The sequence below is a fragment of the Terrapene carolina genome, unplaced genomic scaffold (genome assembly GCF_002925995.2).
Source record: "Terrapene carolina triunguis isolate 2854851 unplaced genomic scaffold, T_m_triunguis-2.0 Scaffold131, whole genome shotgun sequence".
Lineage (NCBI taxonomy): Eukaryota > Metazoa > Chordata > Testudines > Emydidae > Terrapene > Terrapene triunguis.
In genome coordinates, this window is record NW_020664482.1 from 38,441,188 (window position 1) to 38,452,435 (window position 11,248).

An 11,248-nucleotide genomic window follows, 5' to 3' on the forward strand; every position below is an offset into this window, starting at 1 on the left:
TTATCAGACATAGAAGTGAACACAATTTGTTGGGGAAGAGTCAACACGGCTTTTGTAAAAGGAAATGATGCCCCACCAATCCATTAGAAATCTTTGTCTGGGCAACAAAAATGTGGATAAGGGTGACCCAGTGGATATAGTGTACTTAAAGGTCCCTCACCAAAGGCTCTTAAGCAAAGAAAGCAGTCATGGGATAAGAGGGAAGGTCCTCTCATGGATCAGTAAGTGGTTAAAGACAGGAAACTGAGGGTAGGAATCAATGGTCATTTTTCAGAATGAAGAGAGGCAAATCACGGGGTCCCCCAAGGATCTGTACTCAGGCCAGTGCTTTTCAACATATCCATAAATGATCTGGAAAATTGGGTGAACAGTGAGGTGGCAAAGTTTGCACAATTACTCAAGATAGTTAAGTCCAAAGCAGACTGTGAAGAGATGCAAAGGAATCTCACTAAACTGGGTGACTAGGCAACAAAGTGGCAGATGAAGTTCAATGTTGGTAAATGCAAAGTAATGCACATTGGAAAATATAATCCCAACTATATACACAAAATGATGGGTCTAAATTAGCTATTACCACTGGAAAAAAAAGAGATCTTGGCGTCACTGTGGATAGTTCTCTGAAAACATCCATTCAATGGGCAGCAGTTGTCAAACATGTGAAAAGAATGTTGGGAATCATTAGGAAAGGGATAGATGATAAGACAGAAAATATCATAATGCCATTATATAAATCCATGGTACGTCCACACCTTGAATACTGCGTGTAGATGTAGTTGCCCCATCTCAAAAAAGTATATTAGAATTGGAAAAGGTACAGAGAAAGGCAACAGAAATGATTAGGGGAATGGAACAGCTTCCATGAGGAGAAATTAAGAAGACTGGAACTGTTCAGCTTGGAAGAGAGACGACTAAGGGGGGATATGATAGAGGTCTATAAAATCATGACTGGTCTGGAGAAAGTGACTAAGGAAATGTTATTTATCCCTTCACATAACACAAGGACCAGGGATCACCCTATGAATTTAACAGGCAGCAGGTTTAAAACAAACAAAAGGAAGTATTTCTTCACACAATGCACAGTCAACCTGTTGAACTCATTGCCAGTGGATGTTGTGAAGGACAAACCTGTAACTGGGTTCAAAAAAGTATTAGATACATTCATGGAGGATAGGTCCATCAATGGCTGTTCGCCAAGATGGTCAGGGACGCAACTCCATGCTCTGTGTCCCTAAGCCTCTGATAATCAAAAAGCTGGAACTGGACGACAGTGGATGGATCAGTCGGTAATTGCCCTGTTCTGTTCATTCAATTGGAGGCATCTGCCATCAGCCACTGTCAGAAGACAGGATACTGGGCTAGATGGACCATTGATCTGACCCAGTATGGCCATTCTTATGTTCTTACAAAAGAGTGCAAATTTTAAACTGATCAGAGGAAATATCTTTCCATGCAATGTATGATTAGCCTGGGGAGCTTGCTGACACATGATTTGATTTAGGGCTTACAGAAGGATTAGACATTTCCACAGATAACATTACTGGCAGCTGAATAGCTAGGTGAAATATTTCTGAGTGATGCACCATCATGCTTCAAGTCATAAGCTAAGCACTAGCTGCTTACGGGTCAGGAAGAAAGTCTGCCTTCCCTTATAGGCATGTTATTGCATAATTGTCCATTACCGTGGAATTTGCATCTGTTGGAAACTGTGCACAAGACAAGACAGAACTTTGATCTAATCTTGCCTGGCAGTTCTTATGTTCCTAGTGTGTGTAAAACCACTTGCTCTCCAAAGGTGTCATATAATGGTCATGCAGCTGGTACTCTTGTCAGCTGTGTTCATCTGCAGGAAAGGGGAGACCCTCTCTTCGGATTTTTTGTCAGGCCAAGGCTCCTGTATGAGGTCAATCAGTATATTCAGCCACACTCCTGCCCCCTCTATTACTGGAAGCTGCATACTGCGCTTCATGGAAAGATGGCTGGGGTTCTCACGAGAGGAGCTCTGTATGGCTCGGAGAGGCAATGGTGCTGACTTCCAGGCCTCTGACCCTGTGCCTAGGGCAGAAAGCACATATTTAAACCATACAGGTTAAATATAAGGGAGGGGAACATTTCTCCAGAGAAAGCACCCTGCAGTAGTAGACTCTGTTTATGCAGCTGCCCCCTTCCTTCCAACCTCAACAGATCCCTCTCTGCAGCTTAATCCATCTCTGCTCTGCTCCTCTCTTCAGCCCTGACCATGGAGGAAATCTTAGCCTCGCTGAGTGCAATAATGCACTTTAAAGAAGCCCCAAGTCAGGCCATTCCTTGCCACGTGATTGGCAAAGCTTGCCAGGTCAGGACACTCCCAGCTAGCTAACACCAGGGTGGTAGGCCATGTCTACACTACCATTTATGTCAGCAAAACTTATGGCACCCAGGGAAACTGCCCTGAGTGACGTAAATTTCACCGGCATAAATGGTAGTGTGCACAGCGCTATGTTGGCAGAAGAGCTGTTACCACTGCTCCTTTGGGTGGCTTAATTATGTCAATGGGAGAGCCCTCTCCCATTAGCATAGAGCAGCCATGCAAGAGATCTTACAGTGGCACAGCTGCATTAGTACTGCTGTGCTGCTGTAAGCTCTTTAGTGTAGACATGGCCTTAATGAAGTATCTTGAATCTTGGTAGCCACATAAGCCCCAGGCTCCGCTCCCTGGATTGGTCAGGTGCTGGCTGCTCACTTGGCTTAGTGCCCCAGACTCCACCAGCACCCTGCCCATAGCAACTTGGGAGTCTGTGGGAAGCAGATTGGCTCTTACTGTCATTTCCATGTTTCTGAAATGGTTATTTCCCCCTTTTTCTTCAGTGAGCTTAATTTTGCCCTAACTGAGCTAATCTGTGGCTTGGGGATGGATTTGGCAGCTGATGGTTGCTGCAAAAAACACAGCTGCTTTCCCAGAAGTGACCTCAGATCTGCTGTGGAAAGCTCAGGTTAGAACACAACTGTGATCGGTGTCGGTCCACCTACCCGCTAGGGGGCGATGGGGAGCTACGACGTCACTGGCCGGCCTGGGTCACGCCACTGCCACTGGGGAATTAGCGGTGGGAAGGACACCAGCCAGTGTCTGTAGCGCACCCCTCAGGCAGGGGAGCGCCGGCACAGGTCAGTAGCGCGCCCCTCAGGCAGGGGAGCGCCGGCACAGGTCCCGGCGTGGGTCGACCGGGTAGGGGAACGCAGGCCCACCCTACACCACTGCGTTCCAGGGCCCTGACAGTGGCAGGATAAGGGTCCCGCCACTGGGTCAGTGGGGTCCTTCCGCTATATAGACTCACCACTGTGCAGCTCTGTCCCTGGGCTACTTCCTACCCGATTGCTCGTCCGAATCCCTCTGGTCCCGCCAGTGCTTCGGGGTAGTCCGCTGTTGGCAGCTCCAGCTCCCCCTCGGGCTCAGGCTCCTCCAGCTCCTCCCGGTCCTCGGCTGCTGGCAGTTCCAGCTCCCCCTCCGGCTCCTCCAGTCCCTCTGGGTACTCGGCAGCGGGCAGTCCTGGCAGCCCCAGTCCTTCCTCCAGGTGAGGTTTCCACTGGTCCAGGGCCTCCCCTGGCGTGGCAGCAGGGTCTGAAGGGAGCAGCCCGTGGTCTGCGTCTGCCTCCCTCCCTGGTGCTGCCCTGACTGAGCTAAGGGCCCCGCCCTTTATACTTCCTGTTCCATCCCTCCTCTTCCGGGGGGTGGAGCGAGCTTGGCCTGGCTCCACCCACTCAGGCTGAGAGAGCGGCCCTTTACCCTCAGGTTCGGAGGGCAGCCACCCTGGCTCCCTACAACAACATTGTGGAAGATTTAGTCGGTTCTGCAGGGTTCCCAGAAGACACCTTTGCCTATAAGCACTAACCCTTTTATAAGGCCGGCTGGCTTAGTGATCTGGCTCCACCCGTAACTGTGGTGGGGCAAAGAGACACTTCGGGGCAGCTGTAGAGGCAGGTCTGGTTAGCTGCGTAGCCTTGAAGCTGTGGCAGGTGTAACAAGAGGTGTGGGAGCAGGGCTAGTCACATAAGTACAGCTGAACATTACCATGGTGCAGTGGTGAGGCTATAGCATAAGGATCTGGAAACCTGCAGTCTCTTCCCAGCACTGCTGCTCCTTGACCTTTGGCAAGTTGTTTCCTTTTTTCCCTTCCCAGCCTTTGCCAATTTAGAATATATGCTCTTCAGGGTGGGGGCTGTCTCTGACTAAACTTAGAGCTACAGTTAGGGTTCCTATAGGTAGGGCTCCCCGCCCTAAGGTTTGGGTTGCAATGGGTAGGGGACTTAGAACTAGGGTTAGGGCTGCTATGGGTAGGGCTCCCCATCCTAGGCTTTGAGTTGCTATGGGTAGGGTTGTTGGAGTTAGAGTTAGGCTTGCCCTGGGTAGGGCTCCCCACCCTAGCGTTATGGTGGCTATGTGTTGGGTAGTTGGAGCTGGGGTTAGGACTGCTATGTGTATGGATCCCCACTCTAGGGTTAGGGTTGCTATGGGTAGGGTTCCCCATCTTAGAGTTTCGGTTGCTATGGGTAGGGCTCTTGGAGCTAGTATTAGGGTTGCTATGGGTAGAGGACTTGGAGCTAGGGTTAGGGTTGCTATGGGTAGGGTACTTGGAGCTACTATTAGGGCTGCTATGGGTAGGGCTCCCCACCCTAGGGTTAGGGTTGCTATAGGTAGGGTACTTTGAGATAGGGTTAGAGTTGCTATGGGTAGAGCGCTCCACCCTGGGGTTAGGGTTGATATGGGTAGGGATCACCGCCCTAGTGTTAGGGTTGCTATGGGTAGGGTACTTTGAGCTAGGGTTAGGGCTGCTATGGGTAGGGTTGCCCACCCTAGGGTTAGGGTTGGAAGGGTAAGTTTCTTGAAGCCAGGGTTAGGGTTGCTATGGATAGGGCTCCCCATCCTAGCGTTTGGGTTGCTATGGGTAGGGTTGTTGGAGCTAGGGTCAGGATTGCTATGGGTAGGGCTCCTTCCCTAGGTTAGGGATGGTTGCTATGTGTATGGTACTGGGAGCTAGAGATAGGGTTGCTAGGGATAGGGATCTCCCCCTAGGGTTAGCTTTTCTTTGGGTAGGGTCCTTGGAGGTAGGGTTAGGGTTGCTATGGCTAGTTGTATGACACTTTGCACAGTGGGGTTCTGATTATAGCTGGTTAGAGATTTGTAACATTCTTCTCAGTCTACATGAGGATGAAAGCGAAACCTTTCTGTATTCTTCACGTGTGACCTGGGTCTGAATAGGCACACCTCTAGGACACAGGTGTCAGGCTGTTTAGAGTGGCTCATGAGTGTGAGTACTAGTCTCGAGGCAGACTGTGAAGAATCAAGGTAGAAACCCCAACTGGTTGTGAGTTCTATACTAAGATTTCACCTACTGCGTATCAAGTGTGAATTCCTCGAGCACCAGAACAGCCTTAACATGGAGTCAGAAACAGCCCACCTGGGTGCTCCCATCTATTTTGTCACCTAGGCAAGTCTACCTTTGTGATAGATGATCCCTTACGCCAAAAATCACAATAATATTCATGTTACTCCCAGTCCTAAAGGACCAGTCACTCACTCCAGATCTCACACCAAAGACAGTGCTTGTACCCAATCCTATAATAAACTAACTAAAGGTTTATTAACCAGGAAAAAGAAATAAATGAGTTATTCACAGGGTTAAAGCAGGTAAGCAGACACACACATGAGTTACAGTCTTAGGTTCCAAAAGGTAACAGAAGCTGTTGTAATATGCAAGCCCTACAAGTCCATTAGGGCTAACCCAAACTGCTGGGGATCCCTTGCTTATGCTTAGAAATCGTCACCCTGAAGAGTTCAAGCAGCATAGGGATAGCCATGTCTTCTTCACAAGGATTTTTATTCCCTCCTTAACATCTCTTAACAATACTGACACAGGTGATCCAGACTGGTTTCCAGCTATGCATCTGTCAGTGTGCACTGAGGGCAGGTCTACACTTAAAATGCAGCAGCTGCACCACTGTAGCACTTCAGTGAAGACACTAGTATGCCAATAGGAGAGCTTCTCCTGTCGCCATTGTTAATCCACCTCCATGAGAGGCGGTAGTTATAGCGACAGGAGAAGTCCTCTCCTCCACATAGCGCTGTCTGCGCCGGTGGTTAGGTTAGTATAACTGCATCAGTCAGGGGGTGTATATTTTACAACCCCGAGCAACGTAGTTATACTGATGTAAGTTTGTAGTGTAGATCTGGCCTGAGGCCTAGGGGCTTTGGAGTGAGCTGGCACTGCTCTGCCAGCGTCACGGTGGTAAACCCAGGTTTAAGTCCCAGCTCTGCATTGGTTGGAACAGGGAGATAAATCTAGGTCTCCCACCTCCAAGAGACCTGTCCCAACCACCATGTTATGAGCTATGCTGGAATCTCTCTCATTTTGATCAGAAAGTCCCTCCTGGACCTGAGAAACCTTCCCAACCAATCAGCATTTTCTGATGAAAAACTGTTTAATCAAATATTCCCAGCTCTAACCTGGATATTGGTCAGGTTCTCTGGACATCATAAGTCACAACAAGAGCTGGGGACCAGGGATCTCCGCTATCTCAACTGAAGACACCTTGCAACCATCTGGGGCCCCATCTGTACCACAATTACAACAGAGTCAGGAGACCCACTATAGCCTGGGTAAAAACTCTCATTCACACTGGATCAACCACATCTCCATCACCAGACTAACAACCTGACTTGTGCAGGTAGTTTAGCTGGTTACATTATGTCTACACGGCAATAGTGTTGTACCTGGGTCCAGTGACTCAGTTGTAGCTGGAGTGTGTAAGGTGTCTAGGAGGCTAATGGAGACACTTGCTTCTCGGTGACATTGATTTGTGATTGTGCCTGACTGCAGGTCTGGTTATTGTTTACCACCCTGTCATATGTCAGTCCCATACAAGTGAAGACAGCTTGGCCTGAACACTCATGACCTCAAAAAGAGCCCAGATCAGGCCAGACCCTGCCATCATATTGATAACATCACCCCTTCCAAAGGCAGCGTCCTTGCTCCAAGACAGTCCCCGAGGGTCAGGCTGCTTGTGCCCTGGCTGACCAGGGTGGGGTGGGATGGCGCCTTGGGCAGACAGAGATTTGGCAGGCCCAGGAGGCAGCACTAAGTAAAAGTGAAATATATGCTGTGGAGGGGAAAATATTGAACAGGAAGCAATGAAGCAGAGCAAAAGCAATGTAACCTCAATTTCCCTTCCCAGTTGCCCATGCTCTGCTCTCAGCTCCCTGGGCCAGAGCAGAATAGTGAGCCATGGAGATTGATGGGCTGGAGATGGGGTGTCAGAGAAGTAATAACAGGTGTTAGCTGAGACGGCAGGAGGGGGAGGGAAGGGAGAGGGAGGAAGGTGTTAAATTCAGCATAGATCACTCTGTGTTGGGAAGAAGGAGCCCAGTGAAGGGATAGAACTAGGCAGGCAGATCAGACAGAGGAGCAGAGCTAGCAGAAGCCGGATCACCTAGCCAGCAGCCAGTGTTACAGCCTTGAGACAGGCTTAGCATCTCCCTCTCTCTTCTCACTCACACACAGAGGTACTGTGTGGTACAGCCACACTCCTGCTTCCAGCCCCCAAATCTGCAAGGCCAGACACTGCCTGGGGGGAGGGCACATAGGGATCAGGTTGCCAGGGAGGAGCGGGGAGGATTTCACTGCCCCAATGACTACTGTGAATCACATTCACTTTGATTCCTTCCCCTTTCATACAAACTTATTGGTCCAGCCTAGCACCCTGGAGCGTGAAGTTTTCTGTCCCCAGAAGGGGCAGTAGCTGTGCTAGCTTTCTCCATGTTGGCTCACCTCTGACCTCCAGGCATCCCCCCTTGGGCTTGAGAGTCACTCCCCTTCAGATCTCAATGCCATGTAACTGGAACGCCCATATCTGTTCACAAGGAAGTGGCTGGAGACCACGGACACATTCCAGGTAAGCCATGGGAGGGAGGATGCTAGTCCACTGCTGACCAGAGCTGGATCGGAGCTGACAACTTGGAGAAACGAAGCACCACAACCTGTGGTCGACCTGAACTGCTCCTTTGCCACCCCCGCTGTTCATTTCAGGGTGGCTGGAACGTTCAATCCATTTCACACCATCTTTTAGTTGTTGGTCTGGGTTTGCTGCTCAGTGCAGCACTGAGCGCTTGAGCTAAGGGACTCTGTGATGCAAACAGGACGGAGAGCCCATGTGTGGCTATTTACCCTGGACTTGTGGGGACTAGAACTGAGCAACGCTTTTCACAGAAACGTTTCTTTCAATGCAAAATGGCTTCTAGTCCAAAATGGAAATTTTCACTGTGGTCAAAATTTTCCCATTTTTCATCAAAAAAACAGAAACAAAATGTTTTTGGTAAAAATGTTCTGGTTTCAGTTTTTAAAAAACAAAAGTACGTACCGCAAACAGAACCTTTCCCCACTCCAGTTTTCACTGAAAAAAATAAAAATAAAAATTTCCTGTGAAAAACGCTTGGCATTTTTCAATGACCCGAGTGTTGAACCCCAAAGTCTGTGTGACTCCCCAAGGGGGGGGGAGGGGCGTGTGGTCTGAGCTCCTCTTCCTCACATAGCTACTACCACAACAGACCCACTCTGTGGCCTAGTGGTTGTGCAGTGGACTGGGGGTACAGGACAGCTGAGTTCTATTCCTAGCTCCACAACAGGTCTGCGGAGTGACTGTGGTCAAGTCACTTCCCTGCCTGTGCCTCAGTTTCCCCAGGCATGACATGAAGATAATGATCCTGACCACCATTGTAAAGTGCTTTGAGATCTACTGATAAGCGCTCCAGATTAGTATTATTCAGACTGCTCAGAGCCATGGCTTGGCTATCCTGTGTGCTCTTGCGATCCCAGGGGAGAGGGAAGGTCCAGAGAGACTTTGAAACAAGCATTAGGTCTGAATTCCATCCTGGCTAATGTCACAATGACTATGAGGGTCATTTACTTTCAAATCATATAACTGGGGTCAAATCAATAAAGTCTGCCAGACCCTTATTCCATGCTGCACCCCAGTAAGTGGGAACACAGGAAGGTGTTAGCCTGACAGTCAGCATCTTTCCTGGGTTTTCTCTAGGAATCAGATGGGGATCAGACAGTGTCAGCTAACTACAGGCAGCCATTGGTATGGAAGGAGATACCCAAGGAACATCTATCTCTAGGGAGTGACGCGTGGCGATCATAGGGAAATGCGGGGGGGGGGGATCTGCCCCCTGGATGGTCTTTCTACTTCTTAAGCCTGAGATGAGTCCATTGACATGAGTCCTGCAGCAGCATCTGGGATGGGATTGCCCCCATAGCTGCTATGGTGGATGAGTACCTAGGTGCAGCAGTAAGCCAAGTGACCAGCAGTGTAGAGAGATCGAGATAGTTCATGGGACCTGTCCATGCATCCCAGAGAAAAAGGGAAGAGTCTTTTCATGGGAGCTTCCTAAAAGGCAAGGTGATGCTGGAACCATAGCCCATGCTGCAGTAAAGCAGCCAGCTTTGCCTTCTCAATAGATGCACTGAATGCAGTGCATGGAAAAGCTCTCTCTTCCCAGTCAATACAACCTCCCAGTACTGGGCGGTGGAAGGCAGACAGCTACAGATCCATGCTGGCTGCTGGAAGGGACCCTAGATCCAATCCCTGGGAGGCAGGGCCGGATTAACTTTTTGTGGGCCCGGCGCCAAACATATTTGTGGGCCCCCATTAGGGAAATAAGGCATGTGATGGGGGGCGGTTCGCAGAGCGAGGGGCCTGTTGGGGGCAATGAGGCACAGCGCAGCAGGAGTGGCCCCACTCAGCCCAGCACAAGGGCACTGTTTACAAACCCCAAACTGCTAGATGCACACTGGCCCACCCAGCCCTGCGCTGCCAGCGTGCCCCTTCCACACTGCCCCCCTGCCCAGTGCCCTGCCCTTATGTCAGCGCCCCCTCACCCAGAGACTTCCCCCACAGATCCCTACGCCCAGCACCCCCTGCCTACAGACCCCTCCCACTGACCTCCCACCACAACTGCACAGCACTCTGCACACCATACCCCCTGCCCAGCTCCCCACCCACAGACCCCCTACTGTCCAGCACCTCCTTCACAGTCTCACCATCACAGCTGTACAGTGCCCCGTATTCCTGAGGGAATTCTGCATCAAATTCTGTGCATAATATTTTAAAATTCTGATTTTTTTAAATAATAGATGTAAGCAGAGTCAGGATGAGCTCTACCCTGACATCTGGTGGTGAATTATGGCGAGTGTGGAAAAGAACTCCAGGGGCGGATCTTGTTTGCATAGGCACACCCACACGCCTAGCATGAGCCCACAGCAACCGAAAGTGGTTACTTTGGCTGGTGTGGGATCCCCAGTTTCTCTGTTATTGGGGTAGGAAGAATAAAGTTTTGTTACCCTGATTCTGTGAATCAAGGCCAGTGGAACTGTTGTATGACAGAAGGACTGAGTGAATCCGTCACCATTACCTAAGTAGCATTTGCTTGTCAAGGGGCATGGGTTACAAAACCCAGTGAATTGAGAGAGGTTGGGGGCAGGTATTGGTACCTGGTGGTGTGGGGCCCCTGTGTGAGCCTGAAACACCAATTGCACCTTCTCCTCTCTCCACTGTTGAATGTCAGAGCTAACTTTGATTCCCTTAGGAGTCTAGTTACAGGCTGCTGAGCTGAGTTCACTTTGGGCCACTAGTGCACCAGCACTGGGGCTCCCCTACTATGAGCTGAAATCACTATGAGCTGAAATCACAAAAGAGCTAAAGTTACTAAGAGCTGAGATCACTGAGGCTGTGTTAACTAGTGGGGGAGCCTGAATTGCTAAGCGGCTGGCGGAGCAGTTTGCGGGGACGGCTGGAGGAGCAGCTAGCCGAGTGGAGCCTCGAGGGGACGGTTGGAGCAGAGCAGAGCGGAGCTGAGCGGCTCACAGGTCGGTGAGCGGAGCAGAGCAGCTGGAGGAGCAGCTGGCAGAGCGGAGCCTTGCGGGGACGGTTGGAGCGGAGTGGAGCCGGGCGGCTCACAGGTCGGTGAGCGGAGCAGAGCAGAGCAGTTCGTGGGACGGCAGGAGCGGCTCACGGGACAGCAGGTGGAGTGGAGCGGCTCGTGGTGAAGGCTGCGGCGGAACCCCACGGAGAGGCGGCCGGTTGGTCTCGGATCACGTAAGGTGCCCCTTAACACCCTGCGCCCCTCCCCCCTTGAACTCTGGGGCTGCATTGACCAGGGACAGAGACTTTGGGGGGTTGTTGGACTTTTGGGACTTTGGTGATTCTTGGGTTGCTGGAC